Source organism: Mytilus edulis, chromosome 8 (genome assembly GCF_963676685.1).
Source record: "Mytilus edulis chromosome 8, xbMytEdul2.2, whole genome shotgun sequence".
Taxonomy (NCBI): Eukaryota; Metazoa; Mollusca; class Bivalvia; order Mytilida; family Mytilidae; genus Mytilus; species Mytilus edulis.
The window spans coordinates 27,347,668-27,367,301 of NC_092351.1; the positions used below are offsets into that span (position 1 = coordinate 27,347,668).

At 31.3% G+C, this 19,634-nt stretch overlaps 1 protein-coding gene across 4 annotated transcripts in view; it reads left to right on the forward strand.

Moving 5' to 3' along the window:
• The window catches only part of LOC139485241 (rho GTPase-activating protein 7-like), a 139,126-nt gene that overhangs the window by 5,385 nt on the left and 114,107 nt on the right, over window positions 1-19,634 (forward strand). Inside the window, exons 2-6 of one of the 4 annotated variants that reach the window (XM_071269532.1) lie at window positions 2,798-2,881; window positions 4,052-4,157; window positions 9,353-9,476; window positions 11,420-11,486; window positions 18,187-18,500. The gene's annotated coding sequence lies outside the window, so the exon portion shown is untranslated. Of the gene's footprint in view, window positions 1-2,797; window positions 2,882-3,746; window positions 4,158-9,352; window positions 9,477-11,419; window positions 11,487-12,445; window positions 12,486-16,739; window positions 16,985-18,186; window positions 18,501-19,634 lie in introns of those variants that run through there. The other 3 variants (XM_071269533.1, XM_071269535.1, XM_071269534.1) reach the window with 3 other exon arrangements.

The following is a 19,634-nucleotide window of genomic DNA, read 5'->3' on the forward strand; positions in this document are numbered from 1 at the left end:
TCAATATCCTTATAAATGCATCAATATCCCATATCCCATTTACTTTTAGGACAAATATCCCATATCCCTATAATTAAAATGGCAAATATCCCGTATCCCAATATACCCTATACAAGCCTCAAAAATGTTCAGACTATAAAAACTATATTAAAAAAAAGTCGATTTTATATTTATAAATTTTCAAATTAATTTTGGAAAAGACAAAAAAATGTCAATAATTATAAATCACAAATTATGAGAAATATTTTTAAAGTGTTGTAAAGAATCTCAAATTTTAAGAAACATTTTTATGAGGAGTGCAACACAAATATGGTACAGTTGAACTTGAAAGGCTTATATCTAATTAATGGCATTTCAGATTTTTTTTGTTTTTTGCTTGGATTTCAATGAAAAATGATTCAAAAAATGATATACACATAACCTTTTGAAAATCCATTCATTGGAAATTCCTGGCTATGGGCCTCTGTATTGCAATTTTTGTATCAGAACTAAGTTTTTAGTTACATATAAATATAAAAAGATGTGGTATATAACTATAATTGCCAATATTAGACAACTTTCCAGCAGGGACTAAAAGGCATAGAAACATGTCTTTAATAAATACACCCAAAATGTGCAGCAAGCCTGCATAGGCGTTTCTGGGGGGCCCGGCCCCCCCCCCCCCCCTTTTGTTGGAAAAATTTGGTTGATTATATTGGGAATCATTGAAGCATGACTGCAGCGGGCCCCCTCTTAGGAAAAGTTCTGGATCCGCCACTGGCCTGTCTCTTTCTGATATCTTAGTTTCTAGTATAAAATCTAGTCTGTCTTTTTCTGAACAATCTCGGGTAAATGGTCATGATATATAAATCATCCTACCCTATCAGGGGCGTAGCTAGAAAGAAACGATGTGGAAGCAAGTACCGCTGAGCGGAGCGAGGTGAAAAAATTTTGGGACCCTATTATGCAGATTTTTTTTTTTCTTCTGTTTTCGGTCATAGGACGGTCAAAAGAGGAGCTATATGTAGATAAAAATTTAATACATAAACAACACATATTTGTGATACAGAATTTACTCAAAATTGTCCAAAATCTGCTCTTCGGGTCTGGGCAGAAACAAACTTCTCTATTGTCAACATTCACACTGAAATCCCGATGAATATGCAGTAATGCTATGTAAATGTCGTTGTTCATTGTTGATCGTACATTTGTTTTCAATTACATACGTAGTACCGTGACTGATAGATCTCAGGGCCATCATGGCATGCGGTAGCACTCGTGAGATGTTATAAACCAGCGTACTTGTTCGGCATCGAGTGAAGTCCAAATTGAATTCGTCAAAATTACATGCCAGGGGTCAGTTTCGTATGTCTCAGACAATATTGAGATTTGTTCGTTTGTGATATTTCCTACAACACGATAAAGCAGATACAGTGCAAAGAACCGATTTTCTGATAACTTGACGCGACTCCACTCTCCAGTTCCCTTATCATATGGTCTATGAATGCAAAAAATAATTAGACTTTCCAATACTGTTTTGGCGTGGTTGCAGCACGGTTGCAGAGTGATTGGCTCCGGTAGTCTGTCAACCACATCGCCTCGGCATATTTTCAACGATATCGAAGGGATCTGATAATTCTAATGTCGATTGGTACATCTCATTCCAAACTGCAAACTGATGAACTGTACACTGTAAAATGTGCCCCAAAACTACATATCTTAGACTGAGTATTACAAATTCAAATCTTGTAAAAGATACAAGTTACCTTCCGATATTGTCATAATCTCAAAAAAAAATGTCGTTATTTAATGATATTTCATTAATTAAAAAAATGACAACATAGGTGTTTCCTTTAGCATTCAATATTATAAAAAAAAATATTTTGCCATTTCTTTTTTGCATGCCGAATCAATATGCACGCAACTGCGGAGCTACGATCTTTTTCTGCATGAACAGCTTCATCAACACTTGTATCTAGGTTGTCAAACTAATATCCAGGATAGACGGAAAAGACACCAACACTAACAGTCTCCAAACGTTAAACAAATATCATAATCATGATAATACATGCATCACGCTGTCTGATTCCGATTGACAAACTCATCTCTCTCTTCTGTTTTTTTTTTTTTTTTTTTTTTTTTTTGTGAAAACGACGTGGATGCACGTGCTGTCGTGCCTCTGGGTAGCTACGCCCCTGCCTATCAAGTCTTTGCCGTAAAATTCAAAATATGCTTGCATTTATTTTTGTAGAGTGTTTGATTAACGTTAACAAATATTTAATTCTGCATGGAAATAATAATCTCAATTTTTGAAAAGCTACTTTTTTGGGGGCAAATTCTCTCCCTTGCAATTTTCCCAAATAGATCAACAAAAAATTTTAATGTATCTCAGACCAGATATTTGAGTAAAAAGCTACCACTAAATTATGGAAAAATGGAATATCCATCGCTTACATTACAGAATTAAAAAAAAATTATCAGGGTAATTCAAACCTTGGAATATGTTTCACTGCAGTAAGCAGCATACATGCATCACAAGATGAAAATATTGTCATAACTATAGTAACACTTTGTTAAGCAGAGAATCATATTGAAATTAAGCTGTAGAATCTATTTAATAGATAAGCTTATCCATTTGTCTATATCAGCATGGCTTGTGTCAGGTAGGAGTTTTTGTTGTAGTAGATAAATACTACATAGACGGAAGCACCTGTCTCAATCAGGTGAAGACTGTAAAAATGATATGTTACATCTGACTTCTGTGTTTGAAATTGGTAAAAAGATATCAGTTATTTCTATGCTCTTATTTTCTTTGCAGTAATTCCAGTATTAAGAGATGGTTGAAAGATATAAGAATAAGTGAATGACCAGTACATTTAAAGTATCTTATATTTGTTGGAGGGTAAGCATATATGTGGTATAGATCTTTCTACCAATTATATACATCATACCACATCATCTCATTTTATATTACAGGATCTTTTTGACTTTTTATTGACACATATGACATTTGAGATAGCCTAAGAAAAGTTCCGGAAAAAAGAAGTTGAAAAGTCCTGGAATAATGTAGCTAGTTGAATACCGATAGTTCTGGCGGAACAGAACAACTAGTTACATCGTTCTGATTATACCATATTTCGTTCTTTTTGTAGAAAGAGGGGGAAGAATGAGTATCAGTATATATATAAGAGCAAATCATTAATTTACAAGAATACCCAAGGCACTGACTTGACTAATTTGGCAAAAAGTAGTTGGAACTTTTCAACATGTCACTTTGTTCCTGTGGAACTTTAAAACCAGAGGAAGAACAAAGTAACTAGTTAATAAGTTCCTACTTTTCGGCTAGTTAGTTCTTTCCACCTGGAACTTTCCAATGTTGGAACAAAAGAGCATTTACATATATCAACCCCCCTCCTTTTGATTGTCAAAATATTTTTAAATTTTGTCTTTCATGAAATGTATAAACCTTAAAGTTTATAAGAAAATCGTTCAAATTTTGTTTATATATACCCAGCATTCATACATAGCAAATTGCTCCCCCTTTTCTAAAATCCTGGACCCTCCCTTGATTATTAAGGTTAAAAGGGTTACAGTTAAATATTGAAAGTGATTATAAATCAATTACATTCTTGTTATCACATTTTATTTAGAATCCATCAACAATATAGATAGTATACTGATACAAGCAATATTATTCAACTGTTTAAATATTGGAATATGCAAATTAGATTATGAATAAGGTAACTTGAGGGGAGATAACTGGACACAGACTTGTGGCTATAGATAAGACAGGGAGATAGACAATCTATATAGATTAAACTTTAGAACCCTGCTGACTATATTTCCTCACCAGATATCAATAATTTCCATATACTTAAGCATTTACATGATGTATGTATAGTTAGTACTGTTTGGGATACTGAGTTTTTGATGGGGCACAAACAGGCACCTGTTCTGACATTTTATTGTTGAAGTTTAAGGAATAGCCTTGCCAACTTTGTGTTGTAATGTTGTATTCTTTGTTGGCACAAGATAAATTTAATGTTCTGTTTAAATTTTGATTTCTATACAGACGGAAATAGAATTGCTGTGTTGAATTGATTGTGAAGGGTGAATTATTCTATTGATAATGTGCAGAACTGATTGAAATTAAACTGGAAAATAAACAACTGAAAAAGGTAAGAATTTCTGAAGACTTTGTAGATACAAAACACATTTACATCTTTTTCTTTTGAGACCTTGAAACATAAAACCACTTATATAATTGAGGGGAAACCATTAACCTAGTTAGGGAAAACAAATAGATATGCAATAAAAAAAGTTCTTCTTCAACAGGTTCTTAAAATAAAATGAATAACACTCCAAAACAATAAGACATTTTTGCAGACAATTTCAAAAGATTTTAGATTTAAGATTTTTACATATATATTCCTGGAAAATAATTTTTTTCCAGGAATATATATGTAAAAATAAGGAGATGTGATATTATTTCCAATGGAACAACTATCCACCAGAGATCTTTTATACATAGTATTAAAATCATTAGATATACATTATAAGTTTGGAGTATGGCCAATCCTTTGCTTTCATTGCTATAATATACTTTTAAAAACAATTTTCCCACATGGTTCTATACACTGCATATAGTTGTAAAAACCGTACGTACCGTATCATTTTGTATTTTTCACATTTACTAACGTAATTTGTACTGATGAGGGTTTCAAGAATGATAAGTGAAAACTACTAAGAATACCCTTTCAAAATAAAGGATATTATTATTATTCTACATATCTCAGCAAGGTCATTTGGGTTGATAAGGAACCGCTGTTTGTTATTTTCAATGTGAATTGTGTACTGGATTACCATACAAAACTATCTTTTCTGACTGCCATAGCAATGTGTTATTGTAAGGTAATTTTGGATGAAAGGAAGTGTTTTGTCTGTAAACTAAGAATCATTGATCAGTCTAATGCATGTTTTCTTCACCTTTGGGTAATCTTACACCAAATCTGTTAATTAACAACATGGAAGACAAACAAACAGACCTTTACATTATATTGATACTGGGCTTTGATCAGTCAAATGTTGATATAACTTCTCAGCTGATAGCCGACTGCAGAAATCATTTAGATTTATCTTTTCCAATTAACATGAAAATTTACTATACAAAAGACTGCATGATTTGAAGGCTAAACTTCCTATTTCTGTGAAATGTTTCTTATAATCAAAATGGAGATTTACATGGATGGCACTTAACATTCAGATAATATATATATATTTATGAGAAGTGGTTTTTGATAATTGTCAATGATTTAAATTGAGTTATGCCCCCTGAAACTAATGATTAAAAAATGTGGTTGCACTGTATAAACTTACTTTAAAAACAATGTTGCAATTAGAAAAAGATGAAATATATATATATAGCCTTAATTTGTGCTTTTTTATAATTTGTCAAAGATTTAAATTGAGTTATCTCCCATGAAACTAATGATTAAAAAATGCACTTACATCCTATAAACTTACTTAGATATCATTGTTGAATTACATTCAAATGTTTTCATTGCTCAATCATGTATTTAAGTGTCTTTGTTTAAAAAAATATATATAATAAATTACTTTCCCAAACAAAAAGGAAATAAACAAAATGAGTGAAAGGTTATTTATCATGGATGTGAGCTTCAATCATTGTGATTAATCAAAAAGTCATAAAATACAAAGGAAAATAGTAACACTAATTTGTCAAGACTAACAGAACTACAAATCAAATATTTACTACATGGAACAAATAACATATGGTCTTTGGGGTTGTGATCCTATGAGTCTGCAAAACTTGATGTAAATGTTGATTTTGTCATGTTTTACCCTTGAAAGAATTTTTGTAATTATTTAAGTTTTGGTTTTTGAAATAACCATAATAAAATGCTAGAGAAGCTCTATCAATTTTATTCATTTTTCTTATCACTTTTTTGTATCACATTCTGCATTGTGATACCAGAAAAACTTCTTCATGCAAGAAATAAATAGCGGGTCACAACCGTAACTGAAATACTATTATTTGCATAGGGTCAACCTAAATATTGATTAAGTGTTTGTATGCTGGTTCAAAACATTCTTTTTCTTTTTCTTTTTCCAAACTAAATCTACAAATTCAATTTAATTGTCTTCTCTGACTGAATACAATAAATATATGGAACATGCAAGCAATATTGATGACAGTGCTTGGCTGGATGTAAACCAGAAATGAATTCAAGTTGTAACCTTTTTTGCTTGGCCTACCATAGTTCAATTACAGGTAGGTTTGTAATTACCTGTGTGTAATACCAACTGGCCAGTGGTGATTTAATCAATGTAATGGACATTGAACTGACCATTAGATAGTAATTACTTTACAGTATCAGTTTCTATATAATGGTCAACCATCTGTCATCAATAAGTAAACATTGATTTACCACAGACATGATTAAGAGGATGAACTGAGATGACCCGGCTGGCTAAATATTTGTATGAAATGTTTTCTGAGAATATCAGAACATGGAAGTGTCATCTAGAGATATCCATGGTTATACCATACAAGTTAGACTTGCTTTTACAAGTCCTTTTCTTGTTGACTTTCTCTCTATCCACAAATAATGTGCAGATGCCATTATATTGACAACCTTTTCATAGCAGTACTTTTTGTTCAAGGGTTTAAAAAGGGGGGAAATATTGTAAACATAGAAGTTTTTTTTATCTAGATAAGGCATGCAACTCAAAGAAACTGACCTTAAATAGATCAAATATATATACAGCAATTATTGTCCTTCCCTATCCTAAATTTAGATATTTCAGTTTTACAAGGTAACTTTACTTAGAAAAATTATGACAAAATTAACAATTTTCATTCCCTATTGTTAATTTTCCTTTTTTAGGACAGTGAGTTGAATATATATCCATACTCATTTGCTATGCCTGTGCCTGTAGAGATGTTTCGGATTTCTTTGAATGTAATTTTTATATTTCTGGTAAATTTTTAGGTCAAAGGATTTCGTTATCACATATTACTTGAAGCCTTTACATAATTATTTCATGGATACAAAGATTTGGAGAAAACAAAGATCTACAAGTTGACAGAATTAGGAATAATGTACTTAAAAAAAAAATATATATAAATATTAATAAAGATAATTCATGCATGTGCAATAAGTGACACCACAATTCCCTTGATGTTTCTGGTCATGTGAAGCTAACATTATGTGGTTGATTCCTTGGTCTTTGAGTCACAATGAAGAAAGTGAATTACAAGAGAACAGATGTTTTATGCTGTGACTTCCTGTTTAATATTGATGAGACTTCATGTATTTTACAGTAAGGATAAGTTCCCAGAAGTTTTAATTACACATGTTATGTCATTATAATCAAACACAAATGACTGCCAGACATTTTTTGACACTTGTAGAAAATATACAAAGTGGCTGTGATGTCTACACTGAAAAAAGTCTTCTGTTTGATGTTATCAGCTCTAATACAAAGACACTCCAATTGCACTTCATGGACTTCTAAAAATAAGAAATAGTCATTTATACTGACAGGGTTGGAATACAGTGCCACAGACATTCTGTTTGACATTAAATCCTAGTTGTTGAAAGTTACATTTTAGATTGGATTTTTGAGTGAATATTAAATGATTGACCTAAAATGTAGATTTCACTATGGCTTTTTGCATTGACTGGGCTTGTCACTCAAAAATCAATATTTGTGACAGTTCAGCTAAGTTTTTCATAGGCCAAGCTAAAAATACAATAGGTTAACTTCATTCTTATGCAGCAGGGGTATTGATTGCTAAGAGTTCCAAAAAGTAATTTTTGCATGATAGATCCAAAATTCTGAGAAACACTTTGGTATTTTGCACCTAATTTTGATATTCTTTAAGCATCAAATGTGAGCACTAGACTTTTGTTTGCTTTTTGTACACTTTAATATCGTATGAAACTTTACAAAATTGTTTCTTTTCATTATTTACAGGTAGTCATACCAATGAATTCTAATGTTGGCTTACATATTTTACAGGACTATTGATTTACAGTGGCAAATCCAGAACTTTTCATAAGGGGGGGGGGGGGGGCTCCAGTCATGCTTCAGTGATTCCCTATATAATCAACCAAATTTTTCCCACAAAAGGGGGGCCCTGGCCCCAGGGCCCCCCTGGATCCGCCTATGATTTGGAATATAACTGGTCAGTATTGCATTAGAATGAATTATCTTTGTTTTGAGAATGTTTGTTTCAATACATTGCACAATTAAGTATATTTCCAAAAAAGAATGCTCCTTTGATGGATTTATACAAAACAATCATTAGATTTTTGTGTCATCATGGTCATTGAGTTGATATATTATTGACATATACCTCATATAGTTAAATTATCATTCAAAAGAATTCAAACAAAGATTTAAAGTTGTGTCAACTTTTGCATGACCTTTTCTTACATACAAAGTTTAGGAGCAACCAAAATAGAATATCTTCATTGTTGACAACTTGTTTAGCAGCCAGGGAAGACTTAATTAAATATTTAAATTCTTCAAATTAATATCGTGTAAACAAAATGTATATTAAACCTGTAAATTAGACGGTTTTCGCTGTTGGTCTGAAAATTCTTATAAATTTTATATTGATATTTTGGTTTGCACACATACAATGATTGGGGTATGAACCACATCATTTATTATTTAGAGTCTCAAAGATTTCTGATCCATCAACATACATGTAGTTGACAATAAGACCTGGCTCAATATGCATAAAGCTACTTAAGTTAAGATTTGTTCCCAACTGACAGGTTTTTCTACATTTTCTACGATAAGTTAGTACTACGATTAGATATCTTAACTTAATTGGTTTTATGCATATCAGCCCTGAACCACATACTATATTTAGTATTTTATACCGAGTCTAAATGATTTTTTATCCTTCAACATTGATGATTATAAGACATGAACCACATAATATATACCACAGAGCCTAAATGAGTTTTGATCTTATAACATTGATAATAAGATGTCTATTTAGGGTGATTTAATTTTGAGTCTCTTGTCAATTATATTACCTAACTATAAACTGATTATCGATAATAATCAGTACATACCAGGACCATTTACCACTGGTAGATAGGTAAACATTTGGTATTTACCAGTACTAAAGTAAAATTTAATGTACTGTCATGACATTAATAGTTTCTAATTTGGTACTAAATAGGAATTTAATTGGAACAGGTTGGTGATTGGAATTTGTATTTGTAATTTGGTTTCAATTTGTCAATGCCCACTGTGCTCTCCACAGGACTAATTGAGCTTATTTTCTGTGGTGTTAGTGTTAATATAAACCCTATTGATGGCTTTACAGGGCTTAGGAGAAATATTTGTAAAAGGTGTTAATCTAGCAATAGAGTAAAGGAAGACTGTTAGTTGAATAGAAATTTGAAATTGGTTCTGAATTGCAAAAGACAGCTTTAAAGTAAGAAGTACTGGTAAGTGAATAAATAAAAAAGTATCCTTGGTAAATTTTTATGATTTTAGGGCTAATTTCATAGATTTAAAACAGACAGTTCATGATTCATTAAAAGCTATTGATCTAACTGACAGTATGGATGATATGTACAAATTGGATGACAGTATATAATGATTTGCTAAATACAACCATTACAAAATCCAGATGATTTCTATATAGATTATTTGTTTCTCTGTGTGATCATCAGTGTATATAATGAGGTACTAATTGTCATATTATAATGATATTTAGACCATTTAAATGGTGGAATTAATGATCATTACCAGAGACATACATATACATGTCTCTGTCATTACCTATCTTATTGAAGCTGAATTTTGAAGAGATTGGTCTCCAGCAATACTGACCACCTGCATTAAAATAATAACCTTTGGGCTTCATGTTATTAATAAAAACAATATTATTTTAATTTCTATCTATAGTGAACAGATGGCCACAATGGTCAGCTTATTACAATCCTAGGTCAGTAGTTATTAAATAATAGAATTTGTTTGAGTCATTTTTCTTCTGTTTACATGGTGTATTTGCTTAAAAAAAGTCCTTTATGTTTGCCCTTGAGGCACAGAATCTTACCTGACAATTGACCTTTTTTCAATATTTGTTCTTTGATATTTGGAAAAACAGTTTAGGTTTGTTGTTTTCTTTGCAAGATTAATTCATAATTATAATACATGTAAAAATATTTGTCTTTTCGATTTCATATGTGCATTCAAGCTTTCTTTATTGGTTTAACCAAATCATTGAAAGCCGTATTTGATAGAATACCAGAATGAAGGATTACCTCTTTCAAAATACATTATTCAAGTGAATGATTTCTGGAAAAACAGTCATAAAATTGTTGTTATCTTTAAGATGGCTATTATTTGTTTACAGATGAATAGCCAATTTTGGCGCAAAAATGTATGGTGTTTAGAATTATTTTGACATTTTGTATTTACCACATATTGTAGTTTGCATTATAAGCATAGGCGGATCTAGAGTAGGGGCCCAGCCCGCTCCCCCCTCCTTTCGTGGGAAAAATTTGGTTGATTATATAGGGAATCACTGAAGCATGACTGGAGCAGGCCCCCCTTATGAAAAGTTCTGGATTAGCCACTTGTTTGGACTAACATAGTGATCCTATATTAGGTATAAATCTCCAAAAATTTTGAAAAGAAGCAATAGCATTTAATACATGTAGTGATTATCAAAGATCTGACTTCTGCAAACACAAAATTATTCAAGTAATAAAGAAAAACAACTTTAAAACTTATATATAAACTAAGACAACAAGCCATTTTTTTATAAGCGGACTCAGATCTTTTTTCATAAAAAAAATCTGCTAACAGTTGATGATTTTCTATACTCCTGCTTCCATCTACAATAAAATATTGCCGCCATGATGTTTCCAAGTGTGCTGAAAGTGGCATTTAATACCAATAATCAACGAATCACCATAGAATAGAATAGAATAGAATAGTATGCAAATTTTTGCCTTATTATAATGAAACAGTTTTGTCATTAGGGAATGCATCCTATTAAATTGCAATTATTATTTGCCAGCAATTTGCTGCATATATACATTTGAAAGCAGTGCAAGATGCTAGTACCTCATCATGTGATACAGGAGAAATTTAGTTTTTTCTCCTATTAATTTTGTTTACCTTATTATCCACATGCTCAATATACATGAATGATATTTAAGTATTTGTAGATGATCTGTGGGATTGTTATTTTTTCTAAACTCCATTCAGTACGTTATTGTCTGTTCGCCAGTTGTTTGAGGTCAGTAGTAATACCTCTAAGGTCAGACTTATTACTACCCTATGGCTAGCTATCTGAATAGTGGCCAACATACCTAACGGAATTAATAAATTGGGATTAAAGATCTTTAATCAAATTGTTTGTGTAATGTCTTTACAGGTTTTCGTTAATGGAAAAGTGAGAAAAATTTAACTTCCAAGTGACGAAGCAATTTCTTTTTGTATAGGTAAGTTTTTAAAGTATTTAAGAAGAATTCTTTTTCATTTAAGATCAATTTTATTGTCATACTGTCATGAATAGCATGTTTAAAAACATTGTTTAATACAAAGAAACTCATGTAAATATCATGTATTTTCATTTGTGATAAATATTCTGATGCTTTCATAGCCAAAGACAAAAATAGAACTGAACTATTTATTATAAGTCAAAACTATGTTGAAGGCAGCATTAGAAATAAGATAGCATTCTAAGAATTTATGAACCTAAAATTTTAGTAAGTATTTTTTAAAATATGATATTTAATGTGAGCTAATAGGTTTGCATGGAAGTATTATATGTTATTGAGATTTAAAAAATGATTTATATGTGAAAATTTCACATAAAACTTACACTTTTGTAATAGAAAAATGGTACATTACTACAAGAGTAACATGTACACGTACATGTATTGTAAATAATATATTAAAAATGATATATATCCATTCAGCTATTTAAGTAAATATCTTATTAGACTTACAAAGAATTTAGTAAGTGTTAAATCTTTGGTTAAAGAACATAAAGTCAAAAATCTATTTTCTTGACGTAAGAAGATACTGCATGTTGTTTATTAAAGGCAAGAAAAGAGGAAACTAAATGCTTTATAAGTTCCAAACTATCTTATTATTATGCACAACCTAGCAACACCTTATTGTAGTTGAAGCCGTCAATGTCATCTGTATGCAGAGGGATTTAGATGTGACTTTTAATATGTAGAGGGGAGATTACTCATTGTATCATCGTAGACCTGTATCTTATCAGTAAAGTGACATTCCATGACATATGGTACATTGGCCACTCTAAACACCCTCTCAGAGATTAAGGTTTTAATCGGTCCACAAATAATTTGGGAAAAATTGGTTAACGTTGATAAATCGTGTTCTAATTCCTGATATCTGGTCAGTGTATAAGATATAAATTCTACATGACAAGTTTTTGATTGGTGGTGAAAAAGATTTATCCTAAAATAGTAAGTACACATATTAAGGCCTACTTAGCTGCCAGTTTTGTAAACAAAATTTAATTATAGCATATTCAGCTGACTGCGGGACCTTGAATTTGTTGTTTTAAATGTAATGTAATGATTACCTGTTTACTTTGTAGATAAACTTATATGTATATAATACTTGCAAAGTGGAAACTAAAAATCTGAAAAATAGATTTTTGCTGATCTGTTTGAGGAATAACTTTTCTTGTGAATCGTTGATTTCTGGTCACAACTTTTTGTTCTACAGACTTCAGTAGCACTTTTCACAAAAAATCTTAAGTGTAAAATTTATCGTATGTCTTAAATATTCCTTAACAATTCAACTAAATATTTTTATCGTAAGATTGATTTTACACTTAAGATTGTTTGTGAAAAGGGCTACAGGCATTTAGTATGCAATGGTTTATATTTAGGGGGTGTGTGGTTTAGATCTTATTTCGTACTTTAAAGAACAATATCTGAGAATTCAGCTGCTGAGGTTTGAAAATTGTAGTTACCATCCTAAGCTATCTAGTATCTGTAAATATTGGCTATCTTTTACATGCTATCTATGTATATTCAGTACTAGCTGGTAGGAAAATTATTTCATCAAAGCAATTGTTATGTGCAAAATTTTGTTCTTTCTTTCCTTATTTTTGAAAAATTTCTGGATGACAGATAGATGTATTATATTTATTTCCCTACCTTCAGCCTCCATCATGGTTGCTAACAATGTCAGGTAGAAATTGAAAACCACAACAAAAACATCAATTATTCAACAGGTTTTTAATAGAAAAAGGAAGTTAAGGCCATTCTTCTTAAGATATTGGTATTTTAGTTCCTAACAAGCCAGGTGTATTTTAAAGTGGACAAATGTTAACATGAAGACAGTTATATTTTATGCCCCACTTAGCCCTAAGAGGCATTATGTTTTCGGGTCTGTCTGTCTGTTTGTACATTCTTTCATTCATCCATTCATTTGTCCATCTGTCCTGCTTCAGGTGAAAGTTTTGGTTGAAGTTTTTGATCAAGGTAGTATTTGATGAAGTTTAGTCCTGCAATCAACTTGAAACTTAGTACACATGTTCCCTATAATATGATATTTCTTATTTTGAAGCCAATTAAGAGTTTTTATCCCAATTTCATGGTCCACTGACCATAGAAAATGATAGTGTGAGTGGGGCAGTCTGTACTCTGGACACATTCTTGTTTTTAAATTATTTTCAATAAAGATTTTTGAAAGATAAAAATATATGAAAGTTGACAATATTTTCTGATTCACTGTTTTCACAAAAAGAATAAAATTCTGTCTTCTGTAGAAATATCATTTAAGTGGTAAAGTACATAAATTTATCATAGAATGACACGGCCAAGCTTTGGCAGAGGAGGAATGAGTTCCGTCCAGATTAAAGGTGGTCAACTTTGAAAACCAGAGTTTTACTGGTTACTTCTAAAGAGTAGCTTACAAACACATTGTTGATATTTTACTTCAGCATGTTTTGTTTGGCTTGGAATCTTTAAAGTTAGAAGTGGTAAGTTTTGAAAAGTAATTAGTGATTCCTGAAGAATGTTTATATTGATCTGTAAAGCAATGTTAACATTATTCCGCCTATAATCTAAACAATGGCTTGTTTAAATCTTCATTTAACCTTTGGTATTTGTAACAGCATATGTAGTTTGCAGAAAGGCAGTTTAAAGTGGGAGAGTTGATACTTGTAACATATTGGAATGGCAAAAATAGGGAGTAATGATGGATGAATTTTTGTGATCTTGAACAATTAGAATTGAATTTGAAATTTTTTGAAAGGTTTTAAGCACAACATGTCATTTTGTTTTGCTTTGATTTGTGTTCTATTATTACTGGAAATGTATGCCAGATTTGAACATAAAGAACACAAGCATAGCATGTGAGTGCATTCAGTGCATTTTTCATTGCATACTCAAACACTGTCTTCTTTAATTGGATGCCAAAATTTATTTTATTGTAAAGTCTTTTTGGAAGGAGATCAAACCAACAAGTCTGATTTGTCCATTCTAAATATGCAGTAAATAATTAATTCCGTCTGGGTGTTAAGCAATTTTAGGAAACTCCATTTTTCAATTTTTGTATGCACACACTGGGTAGGAGGGGGCTTTACATGGGTCTGTAGGTCTGCCCGTCCATACTTAGAAACGTCTGTCATTACATCCCCAAATTAAGTTTTAATTCTCTAACCTTCAGTCTGTCTCAACCTAATGTTATGAAACTTGTGAAGTTATAATCCTTTTATAACGGTATATGCTAGTGGGGCCATCATAAATTTGTGTCCCATGTACACAATCTCCATTTTTTCTTTTAAAAGTTTTATCTTTAAAACTTGAAGTTTTCTCTGACTAGAGGGCTGTCCTTGCATTTTAGAAGGACATGTGTATCAGTACAAAGTCAGAGTACAAAGTTCTTAAATTACCAGTGTTCTCATCATTTTCAATCATATTGAAAAACCCAAAATGTTCACAAAAGATTTTAAACTTTTAACAATGTCATAAATAAATGTATATTAATGATAAGATATGAAAATTATAGGTAGATTAGCCAGTCAGGTAAACATCGGATTTATAGCATACTTTGTTCACCCCACTAATACAAAACTCTACATGTCAAAACTTTATATATGATGTAGGTTAAGATGTAAATCTTCACATAGATAAAAATATACTATAGATGCTTGATAAAGTTTATCATTGGGATGTTCTGATAATTATCTCTGTTTTAAGTTTTTTATAGGCCTATTTGATAAATAATGAAATAGGTTGTCAAATTAATGGGAACAGTTGTATCCACTCACTGTCAAATATGCACTGGTTCACATATTTACAGTTCACCACTATTCCATGCTAATTGCCTTACCTTCTGTGTTATACTTGCACTGTCCAATGTTTAAATTGTCATAGCACACATATCTATTCACTGCTCCTTCACTCCTAGTCAGAATTTTAAGAAATATCCTGAATCTTAATCATTTGATGCAATTGTGCATCTTGTATTTACTAATAGTTTGGAATTATTTTTGTGGTCGTTACTCTTAGCAAATCATGGACTTTTCAAGGGTGTGGGGTCTCCTTTTGTGTGTTTGATATATGTTAGTTCTACATGTAATATCTTCAGGAATCCATATGACTATTGCATACACAAGTCTTTTAATTTCTTTCTGAAATGCAGGCGCGGATCCAGAGGGGGGGTTCCGGGGGGTTGGAACCCCCCCTTTTTTTTTGGACGATCAATGCATTTGAATGGGGACATGTAATTGGAACCCCTCCTTTGTCCTGGGTTAGGAACTCCCCCCACCCTTTTTTAAATGGCTGGATCCGCCCCTGAAATGCCACCTCGGAAAGTCTTGGTTCTTCATACTTTTATCAAGCCATATACTATATTGGTATTTTTGGTCTATCAAATACTTTTTTATCATATCTGATTTGATGTAGAATGAGTGGACACTATTTAAATACTTAATTATATAACTGTAGGTAAATAGCCTGTGTAATTGGATTAAATCTTCATTATCTGTTACAAATCTTTAAATAATAATCCTTTATGATATAAGAAAACAAAACTGACACAATCATTATGAGGATTTTAGTAATTGTTATTTAGATTAGGTCTGCTTTGATCTCCTTTTGATTTTCGTTTTGTCATGGGATTAAATTTCTATTTCATTCATGGATAAAGTTTTCTGTGTTTCAAGTATAAGTTATAAAATGAGATTTGTAAAACAGGTATTTATAGGCACTTGTGAAATGTAAGATAAGATAATACGTACTTAAAGCCTTGACACATGAGTTTAAATAGCAGCTGTTATTTTCACATTTTTTACCATTTTCAAAGGCACTTTGATCAAATACAGGAGAAGACCTGAATATTTTTGACTGTGAGGCAAAGTGTTGACTGCAGGGGGACTATCAAACATATTACTCTTTGATTCATTTAAATGCACTTTCAATGATTTCCAGATTCCATTGTAGTTACTAAATACTTCCACAGCCATTTTGACAGCCTAGCCATTTGAAAATCATGATTACTCTTGATACAGTGGTTTTAACATACAGAAACAATTTGTTTACATCTCCCCCTCAGCAAGTCATCTAATTTACACAACACTTTCAAAACTTGCAGAAGTTGTGAATTAGTTCCATGTCAGAATATAATTTGAATGTAATTTCTGGCTACCACATGTAAGAGGGTGAATAACCACTTGTGGGAGAGTGTTGATAAGAGGAAGCAGTTGTTCCCTAAAGTTAATGGATTTAAAGCATGTTCAGTCTCATAACAACAGGAAACCAGTCTGTGCTTCTTATTCAAGTGTTTTTTCAGTGTCTGTCCTAGCAGGTTTTTAAAATTCAGTCAAAGATTTATTAGTTCTGAATTGATCTGTATTGTTTTAGTACATGTCACAGTTTTATAATATACTTGAATTATTGTAAAATACTTGTATTTTGTAATTGGATATAAATTCTTTATGTCTGAGGTAAGAACATTTACACATGTACAAATATGTATGGTTGAAAAAGATGCTTAAAAAACTTTTTTTTTCTAGAGCCAATAGTTAGTGTTTAGTCTTTCCTGTATAAATGTACATAAAAATTTATTGTTTATATCGAGTGGCGGATCCAGAAATTTTCATAAGTGGGGCCCACTGACTGCCTAAGAGGTGCCCACTCCAGTCATGCTTCAGTGATTCCCTATATAATCAACCATTTTTTCCCAGAAAGGGGGGGGAACCCTTTAAATCCACCTCTGATATCCACTTCATATGAACTCCCATGAATATTGGTTTAATCATTCTCCTTACTTTTATATATAAAGGAAAAAAATGTCCACAATGATCTAGCCAAACATTACAAACCAAGTTTACTAAAACTTAGAAGTCTGATAAAGCATGTAGAAATGTTATGATATTATTTTGTGTACTAACATTAATGTATTGTTAAAAACCTTTTGTACTGTCAAAATATGATGACTGGAGGCTATTATGACAATGATATGCCAGTACAATACAAAACCAAGCACTATTACAATATATTGACTTCCAATATTAGCTCAAATTATGACACGGACGTATTTTGTAAAGAGAAACGATTTATATATCACGTATCATATCCTATAATAATTACAATATTAGTTATATCCATTCTTCATTTATATTATAAATTATACTAATATAGATATTGATAGGGGATGAATCTTGTTCATTAGCAGAAATAACAATTGATATTATCTGTAAATGAGGTATCATCTATATACTGTCACATATTCATTTTAATATTAAATATTGTATTGCCACTTTGAAAAGGAGTTATCATTAACGTTAGGAATTTTAGCATTTAGAGAGGTAGGCAAAATTGTTTACTTAAATTAGAAAACTGGCTTTTTGCTTAAGTCAGCAACGTCTGCAACATATTCAAACTTCATTGTTTTTTTACTTTCAGGCACACATATTAAGGTTTAGCATTCATTATCGGAATTTTCTTTGTCATAAACATCACTTACGAAGCAGTAGCAATTTCTTTATAGGTTGTAATGATTGATTGCAACAAAGTATCAAATTTTACCAAAATCTGCTTGAAGTTATATTGATTGGGAAGTACTAGTAATTTAAACATAAAAAACCTAGTAATTTTGTATGTGCCTTTTCAAACTTCAAATCAATTGTGTTTTTGTATTTTTCAGACTTTTGCCCCAATTACAGAACAGATTTCTACGAGGACAAAGCAGATGAGAGTCACCCGCTGTATATGTCCCTCATCATTAATCATGTGACATCAGGCCTTGTGTGGATACATTGATCTATTGACCCTCAGTGAACGTGATACTACTTTTGTTCGGACTGACAGCTTTTAGCTTTATTGTATTATTATCCCATAATTGGGGGCTGCTAACATAACAGTGGAAATTACAGAGGATAAAAAAATTGTGGCAATATTTTACACCTCTTTAGAAAGGGATTTAAATGTTCATTTTGTGAAGAATGATTTATAACACTGGTAAGTTTTATAAGAAAAAATATTTTTTAAAATTAGCCTAGAACTATCTTAAATGAAATATGTATTTAAACAGATTTAGTATACTTGCAAATGTGATTCTTTATTCAAAAGTTCATGTAGTTATCATGACTGTCTGAACTATTGAAGTAAAAATTAAATGACTATATATATACATGATATATCACATGATATATGAACGAAAATGGCTATAAACATGCAAATAAAACCAGATATATATATATACATGTATACAAAATTTTGAAAAAAAATCAGAAATAAAAAAAAAAACACAAAAAACCCACAGCATTTTAGCAACTGATTGGAAATATAGTTTTCTTTATTTTAAAAACAAATGCAGAGTTTAAACACTTGGTTGACCGATTGTACAGTAAATTTAACTGTTCTGCAGGCCATATCTCACTCTGCTGTGTTGAAGCATTATTCCATTGACTATATACTGGTATAAATCACAGCATGAAACAGAGGCTGTTCTTATAAAGTTCTCACCAGGTTTTTACATCTAGATCAAGTCTTAAAATTGTCTGATTTCCATGAGAAAAATTATTTATCAGATCCATTCATAGTACAGGCATCTTGATAAGATTTTCATACTTTGCCAACAAACATGCATGTTAACATGTTTAACATAAAAGTTATTCTATAAGCACTTTTATAATGAGGCCAAAATAAATAAATAGTGTGTTTCCTATTTCACCCCCCAAAAAATTAGGTAGGGTAGGTAGGTAAAACATTTTATTTTATGAAAACTGTTTATTTTTTTCTATCGATGACAGCAGCAAAAAGATTCCAAATGAAATCATTTGATGTGCCAGCATGCTTCTTTGATAGTTATAATACACTTAATTAAATCTACAGGTTTTTTAACTTTCTGTTTTAGCTCTCTGTATTAAAGAAATATGAAAATAAACTTTTATGCAAATTTTATGAATTTCATGGGTCGTAATAGGAATATGTTCTTGCCGATTAATAATCTTAAAGCAAAAATGGCAGTGAAAAATCTGGCATGGTTATGATGGTATTATTGTTTGGCCTAGTTGAACCTAACAATGTAAATGACACACAGGGTATACATGTGGGAACAGATTCCTACCCCCTTTTTTTTAGTTGTAAAAA